This window comes from Lycium barbarum, chromosome 9 (assembly GCF_019175385.1).
Source record: "Lycium barbarum isolate Lr01 chromosome 9, ASM1917538v2, whole genome shotgun sequence".
Taxonomy (NCBI): Eukaryota; Viridiplantae; Streptophyta; class Magnoliopsida; order Solanales; family Solanaceae; genus Lycium; species Lycium barbarum.
The window spans coordinates 73,730,799-73,742,393 of NC_083345.1; positions in this window are offsets into that span (position 1 = coordinate 73,730,799).

Sequence of the window (11,595 nt, forward strand, 5' to 3'; positions counted from 1 at the left end):
AAGCGAAAGATAGGGCACAAATTTTATAAAGTAGACTGATACCGGTTCCACCATTAGTTAAGTTTGGAAAGTCCTAGCATAACGGTGTTTGGGAATAGGAAGAAAGCGAGTACGTAAAAGGAGATAGTGATTGTAACGTTTGGAATACTCTGAAGGAAAGAAAGAGACCTCCCCGAAGTATTACGAGACCTCCCCGAAGTATTACGAGACCCCCCCTAAGGTCAGTTGAACATTTGAGGATGAATGTTCTAAAGGGGGGGAGGATGTTATATCCCGTATTTTGCATATTCGAAATTTCAAAATAATTGTGACTTGTAAGGAATAAGGCCACATTTTGATTTTATTTAATATATATATGTTGTTCATGACAAAATATTGACGCGGAAATATCGAGGAAGGTTAAGGGCATAAATTGGAATTTCAGAAATTGGTCTCGTGAATTACAAAATATGATCCATAGCTAGTTGGGCTCAAAACAAAAAGAGAAATTAGAGGCCTAATTTAAGGGCTTGGCCGGCCATGGTCCATGAAAAATAGTCCAAGCCCATGAATTAATTAAGGTCATGTGATAAATAAATAAAAGGGGCCATAGTCATCTTCAATTAGAAGTTTCAAGAAATCAAAAAAAAAAAAAAGAGTAAGCTACAAGAGCCATTCGGCCGAAGCTATAGAAAGAAAAATAAATAAATTCCAAGTCCTTCAACTTTGATCCTAAAATCTCTTCCTTATTGAATTCTTATCAAGTTCAAGACGCTCTCCAACGTGGTATAATTAGTTAAGCGAGAAAACTACATTTTGCGGCAAGTGGAATTTTGAAGAAAAAGGTAAGAATTTTATCTTTTATGTTATGGAAGAAGTGGATAAGTTATAATGATTAGAATTGAATGAGAATTATGGAATTGTGATGTGTGTGTGCATGGCCGTGTGTGTGAGTGAGTGTGTGCATGGCCGTGTGGTGTAGTAATATGGGGAAGGTGAATTAAAGTTCATTTAGTTTTGTTAGTTGTGTCGTTGTGGCATTTATGACGTAAATAAAGGTTTAACGATTCGAGTCGGCATTAAAATTGGTTGTAAGTTGTTATGGGAAATTATGTGCTTTTAATATAGTTTTTATGTAATTATGGAAGTAGAGTTCTAAAATGTGAATTATCGTTGTTGTTAATGAATTTAGAAGTTTCGGATGGATTATGGTTTTGGTGGAACGTTTGTATATTTTGTAGAATAATGTGAAATGCTTCCGAATTGTATTTGAATGGTCTTGAATTAGTAAATGAATATGAAAACGTTGATGTTGGGTTGGAAGTGTGAAGTTAGAAAAGAAGTTGTTGCATTATGTAAAAAGAAAGATTACTAATGTTAGAATATGTCTTAAATTAGTTGTTGATATTATTGGAGTAATCGTTGGTATTGTTGTTGATATTTTGGCCGAGTTAAATTCTCGGATTTGTTGTTGTATTTCTGGCCGAGTTGAATTCTCGGGGATGGCGCATTTACAGGGGAAATGCTACCGAAATTTCTATAGAAATAAGGGGTTGGTTGGAATTGAATTCTTAAGTGTTTGTACCTAATGTTTGGTGCGCATTAATGTTGTTGTAGATCTTGTAGAGCCAAGGACTTAAATCTGGATTCGTGTTGAAAGCAGGCAAGTTATATAAGGCTCACCTTTCTTTCTTAAGGCATGATCTCTATGAAGTGAACAAATTATGTATACGTATGTTCTCAAAAGAAATTCCCGTTCTTAGAACCATTAGAGTGGTTAATTTCTTTGACCTCCGTAAGCCGCTTCATATGGTTTCGATACGTGTTCATGATCCCGAAGCTCTATTTTATGAGTTCCTAGCTTGTCTACGATCCGTATTGGCTTAATGATACGAATGCACGTAATATGGTTAGGATTATTGCCTAAGTGGATAATAAGTTAAGTATACGAATTCATGTCTTTAAAATGATTCTATGAGTACTAATGTTTGAACTTTGCATCTAGTCTCGGATCGGGCCGAACGTTCCTCGGCACGAATATGTTATATCAATGGATCGGGCTGCACGTTCCGCAGCAATACCATGTACGATATTTTACGAGTCTGTGTGCATGAATCTGTTGTATGTATACATATATGAAATATGGTGTCGGCATGATATCCAAAGACCTATTCGATATATTCTTTAGTTGGCATTAAAGGATAAGTGATATAATTAATGTCTTGACATGCTTTGATATGTACGTATGAATCCAAGTTATATTTGATTTGATCTATACGTCATTCGAAAGATACCTGATATGACTATTACTTCGGTTTTCCAAAAGAATGGCTTCTGAAACATTTATGGAGCGTTCTGTACTTCAAACGCTCGTAACTTTCGTATACTAATTCTGATCGACCCGAGACTTGTTTCTGGACCTCCAGATGTCGATAGTATGTTTGCATATAAGTATGTTTGTATCTCGGGTCTTGATTTGTTTGCATATGGTTTCGTACTACTCTGTTCGTGCAAGCTTTGATTTGGATTTCACTGAGCCCGGGCCAGGATATGTTCTCGTGCGTACTCCTCTACATTATTCACCGCGTCCCTCTCACTTGCGGACCGGGGCACGTTATATTTATGATATGATGACGGGCGGTGGCCAGGATGGCATATGATGATTTTATTCACCGCGTTCCGCAAAAGAGGGCCGGGGCACGTTACATGCATACATGATATGTAATATTGGCATATATGACATATGATTCACCGCGTCCCTCACCGAGGGCGGGGCACGTTACATGCATACATGGTACATGACATATGATTCACCGCGTCCCTCACCGAGGGCCGGGGCACGTTACATGCATATATGATACATGATTCACCGCGTCCCTCACCGAGGGCCGGGGCACGTTACTTGCATATTTGATACACGACATTGATATATATATGATCTCATCCACCGCGTCCCTCAATGGAGGGCCGGGGCACGTTATTTGATACATATGCATACAAGATATATGACACTGACATGCATGATCTGTGTTCGGAAAGTAAGTTCTTTTGGGCACTCTGGATGACTCACTTATCTTCTGTACTTCCTTTGACATACGATAGCGGCGTATATGATTTGTGTCTGGAAGGTAAATGTTTTGGTGTTCTTACTCTGGTACAGGATATTCGATTGTGGTTCTGCTTTCTATATTTCATGCCTTACATACTCAGTACATATTCCGTACTGACCCCCTTTCTTCGGGGGCTGCGTTTCATGCCCGCAGGTACAGACGTTTATAGAGGTGATCCGCCAGCCTAGGGTGTACATTCTGCTGTTTGGAGCGCTCCTTTGATTCGGAGCCCACACATTTGGTATAGATCCTTCTGTTGTACATATTTTTATGTTTATGACTATTTTGGGTACTGTCACGACCCAACCCCGTAGGCCGCGACTCGTGTCCGAGCAGGACACCTTACATACCCAGTAACCCCAAACCAACATATTAATTAGATACATAAATATATAAAGCCAAATGGAGTCACAAGCTATCGTACAGAAGCAGATGTAGCGCACAGAAGACGATAAGGCCATCACAGAATACGTATTTCCCAGAACATATACACAACCCACATATTTGTCTACAGACCTCTACGAACAGTAATAACAGAAACATAAGACGGGACAGGGCCCCGTCGTACCCCTGAATAGCGTACCTATACACAATAGCAGAATACTATACCAAAATATAGACTCCGGATAAAAGAGCGCTCTAAAATTGCTGAACAAAGTCCTAAGCGGGCGGATCAGCAAACCTGTCGTCTGTACCTGCGCGGCATGAAAACGCAGCCCCCGAAGAAAGGGGGTCAGTACGGAATATGTACTGTGTTTGTAAAGCATGAAGTACAGTAGACGAAATCATAACCGGAACAAAAAATACAGGAAATGAGTGCAAAGCCCAGGATATCAAAATGTATACTTACAAAACGTAAATAATGCATGCAGAAACATATGCCAAATCCGGCCCCAATACGGGACTTGGTGAACAGAACGTGGCGCCACCCCGTCACTGGCGCCACAACACATAATACTTTAGAGTAGGGAATAGCTCCGTAACATATCATAACATATCAGATGGCCACATCATATCATATCATATCAGAACATAGGTGTACATGGCACATCATACTCCGGACCCATGTACATGTCATACCTGCCCCCTCACATCGAGGCACGACGAACAATGCAGTGGAATACGCTTGATAACAAATCCTGGCCCGGGCTCAGTGAAGGAAGCATTGAGGCATCCACGAGTGGAGTAGTGAGAAACCTTTGCATCATAAAATATTTACAAAGACTCGACAGAATAATCCGAATGACAGGTCATTTAAGAAAGAAATCAGACCATAGTCATAGCACGTACCTTTCGGATGTCGCGGGGGATTATATCGAATTAAAGCTTTTGGGATTGTTTGAACATATCAAAATATAACATTTACAGAATGTCGATACCATAACTCAGATGGAAAATCATATAAAAGAGATTGAACGGTAATCATAGCGTATGCCTTTCGGATATCACGATGGTTTATATCAAAATAAGCTTTCTGAAATCGTTTTCATGTTTCAAAATGCATTATGGAAGTCAACGAAATAATTCAAACAAACGTCATATGGTAGTTAGGAGAGTAGCCAAGATTTTCCTTTGAATTCTACTTCAGAACAAGTCAAACGGAACAAATCAGAAAAATCCGGGAGTAGTGGGCCCACCTCGGGTCAAACGAGGTGACGGACACAAAGTATGTGTAATAAACTTTATGGAGTCTCTTATGAGGGTTTTGAGGTAATCGGATTTTATTTACACAATTTCTAGGTATTTAAACAACTTTCCTAACCATTTGCAACATAATTAGTTCAATTCCACTGGATGGAAAAGGGGAAAATTTAGACGTGGATTCCGAAGAGTAGAGTAGTCCCCGAGGTCCAATTTCAAACCTAATACATCTAGGACATGCCAATAGAAGGAAAGGGTGAGCTTTACATACCTTTCTTTCCTTTTACGCTCGCCTAACCTCGACTCCCGTTTCGTCCGAAACCTATAAATGGTCACATTTACCAAATGTTACTATAAGGCTTTTGGCACCCAATCCTGAATTAGTACTTGTCTACCGAAATTTCGGCAGCACCTCCCCTATAAATACGACACCTCGAGAATTCAACTCGGCCAAAATAATTCAACAACAACCCAACAACAACAACAATCACTACAAATCACAATATGTCACAACTAGTCTTCTTTCCAACATAATGCAATAGCTTTCATTCCGACTTCACATTTTCAAATCAATACCAACATGCTCATATTCATTACTAATCAAGATCATTACAATATGATTCAGAAGCATTTCATATCATTTCTACAATATATTCACAAGATATACAAAATATACAAACTTTCCACCAAAGGCATAATTCATCCAAAACTTCTAATCTTTAACATACTAATTCATAACATGTTTCCATCTTCTAATTTCATCAACAATCGTCACAATTGCACCTTAACAACCTCATTTCCTCAATTACATAATTTATAATAGAATCACATACTTTCCGACAACAACTCAACAACAAATTTTTCATGCTACTTGAACTAGAACTCTTCCATTTGCATCACAAGGTCACAACAACACAACTAACATACCAAATAAAATCGACTCATCTCCCCTTCACCATATAGCACCCCACGGCCTCAACACACACACACACACACGCGGCTTGCACACCACACACAACACTTCTAAAATTTTCACTAAATTTTAAACATCATAACAATATAACTTTTCCATAAAAAGAATGCAATTCTTACCTTCCTCCAATTTCTTCACTTGGTTAAAACTTCCAACTTGCAAGAATATGAATTTTTCTTGTTCCAATGAGCACTCCAACTTGCTAAGGACCATTAAATTGGTAGAAAATGATTTTTGAAGGGATTTTTTTTCCTTGGTCTTGAGCTTGGCCGAAAATGGCCTAGAGCTTTCTCCTTCTTTTTTTATTCCAAGTCTTGAAACGTCTAGAATGTTATGGGGACAATTAGAAGACTTGGTCTTCTTTTAATATTGTTCATTAACCTTTTATGTGGGCTTAAGCCCACACCAATTTGGATGGCCAACTTGGCCCAAACTCAAGTCCACCAATTTTTTTTTTCTACAATTCATGAACAAAATTATTTTTCCAATTTCCAAATTTGCCCTTCGTCTTCCCCCATATTTTTGCGTCCATAATTCTTACAAACATCTTGTGTACTAATCAAGGTTGAATTGTATGCTTGCACTTAACCTCGCGCAATTTGTCTTGAATTATCCGAATGCACAAAAATGCGGGATATAACAGGTACGACGGGGCCCTGTCCAGTCATATGATTCTGTTGTCTGTATTAGAGGCCTGTAGACATGTATGTGGGTCATGGGTCGTGTTTGTTAGTGCTGTTTAATTGGTTGTGTCCGGTTTTCTCCTACACTGCGTAACTTAATCGATTTACATGTTATAGTAAGTAACGAATTAAATGGTATGTATATGATTATGTATGCACGAGATTCATAATATGTAAACGCAAGTGAAATTTGGTTAGTAAATATGTACGAGTGTCCATGTCGGGCACTAGTTGCGGCCTACGGGGTTGGGTCGTGACATGTATAAACAAAGGAAATGATGCACAATTTTCTCTAGCTTTGATTGAGCATGTTCATGTAATCGATTAGCTAACGTTAATACGAACTCTCTTGAAGGTAGAAACGTGAACGTTGAAGGAGAACGATCAAGCGATAGAATAGCTAAAAGAAAAGTTATGTGAGGTGAATCCCTTTCTTCTAAGGCATGACTCTAATGGCATGAATTCTCCTATTTTCCCATGACTTTCTTACATTCTGGAAATCGTGAGCCTATCATTATAAAGAGCTTCACATGAGAGAGAGAAACGAGATATGTCATGAGCTTGATAGTGATGATGATGGGTTAAGTCTAAAGTCCCTAAAGATAATGATTCTAACTATGATCCATTGATGTTGTTTATTGTATACACTCACCTTATATGTTAATTCCTTCAAGGTGAGACAGAATGCTTATGAATGCTCCATAATAGAATCGGGGGTTTACGACCATATGGCACCCCAATAAAGTATAGTTATCTTTGAGTTTCTATCCATGCATTACGATGAGTACATGATGATGACATTAAACCGCGCATATATGGTCGGGCAGACACCGCTAAGGCGGGCAGCGTATACATCATGTCTAGATGGCATGGGCAGACACCACTAGTGGGTGGCATGAGATGGTTACCCCGGATGCGGGAGGCCTGGACGCGGGCTAATGATGATCACACCGTACCTATATGGTCGAGAAGCTTATACATATATATATTCATACATGATATGATAATGATGTTTATGAAGTAAGTCAACATGCATTATTTCTATTAAAACTGACAGTCAGTTACAGATTGTTCTTCATTTGATATTTCCCCTGTTTCATTGATGTATTGTTATTGTTTATGCCTTACATACCCAATACAATATTCGTACTGACGTCCTTTTCTTTGGACGTTGTGTTTATGCCCACAGGTAGATAGGGAGGTGATCCATATTCATAAGAGCTATCAGTAGACTTTGAGAGCACTCCATCGTTCTGGAGGTGCCATTGCTTATTATTTTGTGTATATATTTTGGGCACGGCGGGGTCTTGTCCCATCCATATGTGTAGTACTCTAGTAGAGCGTCGTAGATATGTATGTGTGGGTAGTATGGTCTCATGATGTCCTTATTATATATATATTATTTTGATAGCCGAAGGGCTTATGTATATAAAGGTAAATATGTTTCGAATGAAAATGGTTCTTCTATGATTATAAGCATGAGATTAATGAATGATCGCAGGATGAGTATGATTACTAGCTATATGAGCGGTGCTCGGTGGTTAGCCCTGGGTACCCGTCATGGCTCCTAGTCGGGTCGTGACAAAAGTGGTATCAGAGCAGTTCAGTCCTAGGAAAATGTCTACGAGCCATGTCTAGTAGAGTCTTGTTTATGGTGTGTTGCGCGCCACACTAATAAACAGGAGGCTACAGGGCATTTAGGAAAAATGACCATTCTTCTTCTTATGAGATCGTGCGATAGAGCCGTGTTATAAGATTTTCTCCTCCCTAATAGTGTGTTATGATTTTAGAGATGCCGGTAAAGAGAAAAGCTATAGCCGCCCAGAAGGGCAAGACTATGGTAGAAAGGCGGGTAGAAAGGAAGCCGCTAGTGAATGTAGAAGAGGGTGAATCACATAATAAGGCTCCATCTAATACTTCTCCCACTCCACCTAATTTATAAGAACAAGAGGGGGCTTCAGCTCCAACTCCTATTCCTCCAGTTCCTCCCCCGGTTTCTTCGGGTCAACAAATGACCGAGGCTATTCATCTATTAACGCAGTTAGTTGCCGCCCAGGCACAGCGGCAGGGTACATGTTCAAGTGACAGGGCAGTTAGTACTAAAGCCCGTGATTTTATGAGTTTGAATCCTCTAGAGTTTTTCGGGTCAAAGCCGGATGAAGACCCGCATGGTTTTATTGATGAAATGTTAAGAACATTGAGTATTATTCATGCCTCCGAAATTGAATTTGTGGAGTTGGCATCTTATAGACTCCGAGATGTGGTGGTCTTATGTTATAATAATTGGATATCCTCAAGGAAAGAGAATGCGCCTTCTCCAGTTTGGCAAGAATTCGTAAATGCCTTTCTCCGCCACTATTTGCTACCCGAGGTCCGCCTAGCTAGAGAGGATAGATTCTTAGATTTGAAACAAGGAAATATGAGTGCCCGAGAGTATAGCTTTCAATTTAATTCATTGGCTAGATATGCTCCGACTATGGGAGATAGAGTGCACAGATTTGTGAGTGGCTTAGGGCCACATTTGTTCAAGGACTGCTTAACGGCTTCATTGCACTATGGGATGGATATTTCCTGCATTCAGGCCCATGCCCAGGACTTAAAAAAGCAACAACACCCCTAAAGGGGGAGCGTGATATTGATAGAGGGCAAAGCAAGAAGGCTAGATCTATGGTGCAAGTAGCGACTATAGAGGGGGATCGAGACAGTCATATCCTAGACACTCTGGCCAGTCGGCGACTAGTGCACCTCTACGATTTGCAGGTAGGAGATTTTACCGCTCCATTCCTTTAGGACAAGGTCAGAGTTCGAGAGCCTCAGGTTCCCAGTTTGGGGGTGATCATAGCCAGAGGATACCCCCAGTACCGCAATGTATCCAGTGCGGTAGATTACATTCCGGACATTGTCACCGAGGTTCAGATGCTTGCTATGCCTGTGGCCAGGTTGGGCACATGATGCGAGATTGCCCGTTGATGAGTGGTAGAGTTAGGGTTCAGCCCACAGGATCGGTGGCTGGTTCTTCTTCAGTGCGCCTGATAGGGCAGAATCCCAGATTCCAGCAGGCCGATGTAGAGGCAGAGGGGAAGTGTCTAGTTCAGGTGGTATCAAGGCCCGTATCTATGGTTTAGCTGGACGGCAGGATCTTGAGTCCTCCCCGGATGTAGTTACAGGTATATTATCCGTATTTTCCCATGATGTATATGCATTGATAGATCCGGGTTCTACACTATCTTATATTACTTTGTATATTGCTGATCGTATTGGGGTGAAACCCGGGCCAATTAAACCTTTTGAGGTATCTACTCCGGTTGGCGATCCCGTGATAGCTAGACAAGTGTACAAAAATTATGTAATTGTGATATGTGACCGCCAGACTAAGGTTGATTTAGTTGAGCTAGAAATGCTAGATTTCGATGTAATTATGGGTATAGATTGGTTGGCCTCATATTAATCTAATGTTGATTGCCGAATGAAAGTAGTTTGATTTCAATTTTCGGGAGATCTCGTGCTTGAATGGAAGGGTAATACAACATCTCCAAGGGGTAGGTTTATTTCCTACCTTAAGGCAAGAAAGATGATAGCTAAAGGCTATATTTATCACATAGTCTGAGTTCATGACACCGAAGCAAAGCCACCAACTTTACAATCCGTTCCGGTAGTGAATGAATTTCCGAATGTATTTCCAGATGAACTCCCAGGTCTTCCTCCGGAAAGAGAGATTGATTTCGCTATTAATGTGTTGCCGGACACCAAGCCTATTTCTATTCCTCCTTACCGAATGACTCCTTCAAAATTAAAAGAGCTAAAGGCACAATTGAAGGATTTACTTGAAAAAGGATTCATTAGGCCTAGTTCATCATCTTGGGGAGCACCAGTCCTATTTGTGAGGAAGAAATATGGTTCCCTATGGATGTGCATTGATTATAGGCAATTGAATAAGGTGACGATAAAGAATAAATAACCTCTTCCGAGAATTGATGATTTGTTTCATCAATTACAGGGTGCCAAGTGGTTTTCCAAAATAGATCTAAGGTCAGGTTATTATCAAGTAAGAGTTAAAGAAGAAGATATTCCCAAAACGGCCTTCCGAACGAGATATGGCCATTATGAATTCCGAGTGATGTCATTCGGGTTAACTAATGCTCCGACAGTGTTTATGAATTTGATGAATAATATATTCAGGCCTCTCTTAGATCTGTTTGTGATCGTGTTTATTGATGATATTCTGGTATATTCTCGGATAGAATCAGAGCATGCAGACCATTTATGTATTGTTCTTGGAATTCTTCGAACTCGAGAATTGTATGCAAAATTTTAAAAATATGAGTTTTGGCTGAATTCTGTGACATTTTTGGGTCATGTTATTTCAGATGATGGCATCCGAGTGGATACTCAAAAAATTGAAGCTGTGAAAACTTGGCCAAGACCTATAATGCCCACGGAAGTCCGTAGTTTTCTAGGGTTGGTAGGTTACTATAGAAGATTCGTAGAAGGATTTTCCTCTATTTCAGCCCCATTGACGAAGCTAACCCAAAATTCAGCTAAATTTCAGTGGAATGATGCTTGTGAACGCAGCTTCCAAGAGTTGAAGGAAAGATTAACTTCAGCCGTAGTCTTGACACTCCCAGAAGGGACAGATGGTTATGTTGTATATTGTGATGCTTCTGGCGTTGGGTTAGGATGTGTATTGATGCAGCACGGTAAAGTTATTGCTTATAATTCGAGGCAGCTGCGGAAACATGAAAAGAACTACCCAACTCATGACCTTGAATTGACTGCAGTTATTCATGCACTAAAGATGTGGAGACATTACTTGTATGGTGTTCACATTGATATTTTACACAGATTACAAAAGTCTTCAATATATTTTCAAGCAGAAGGAGTTAAATCTGCGGCAGAGGCGGTGGTCAGAATTATTGAAAGATTATGATGTGAGTATTTTGTACCACCCCAGGAAGGCAAATGTAGTAACCGATGAGCTAAGCCGTAGATCAATGGGCAGCCTATGTGAAGTTCCTACGGAGAAAAAAGAATTAATTCATGAGCTCCTCCAGCTAGCTACCCTTGGGGTTCGTCTAATTGATTCAGGCAGTGCAGGAATTGATATTAATAATCCAACTATTTCATCCTTGGACATGGAGGTGAAAGAGCATCAATATGAAGATCCTCAGTTGAGCCACTATAGAGACATATTTCATGAAAAAAAGAGTCT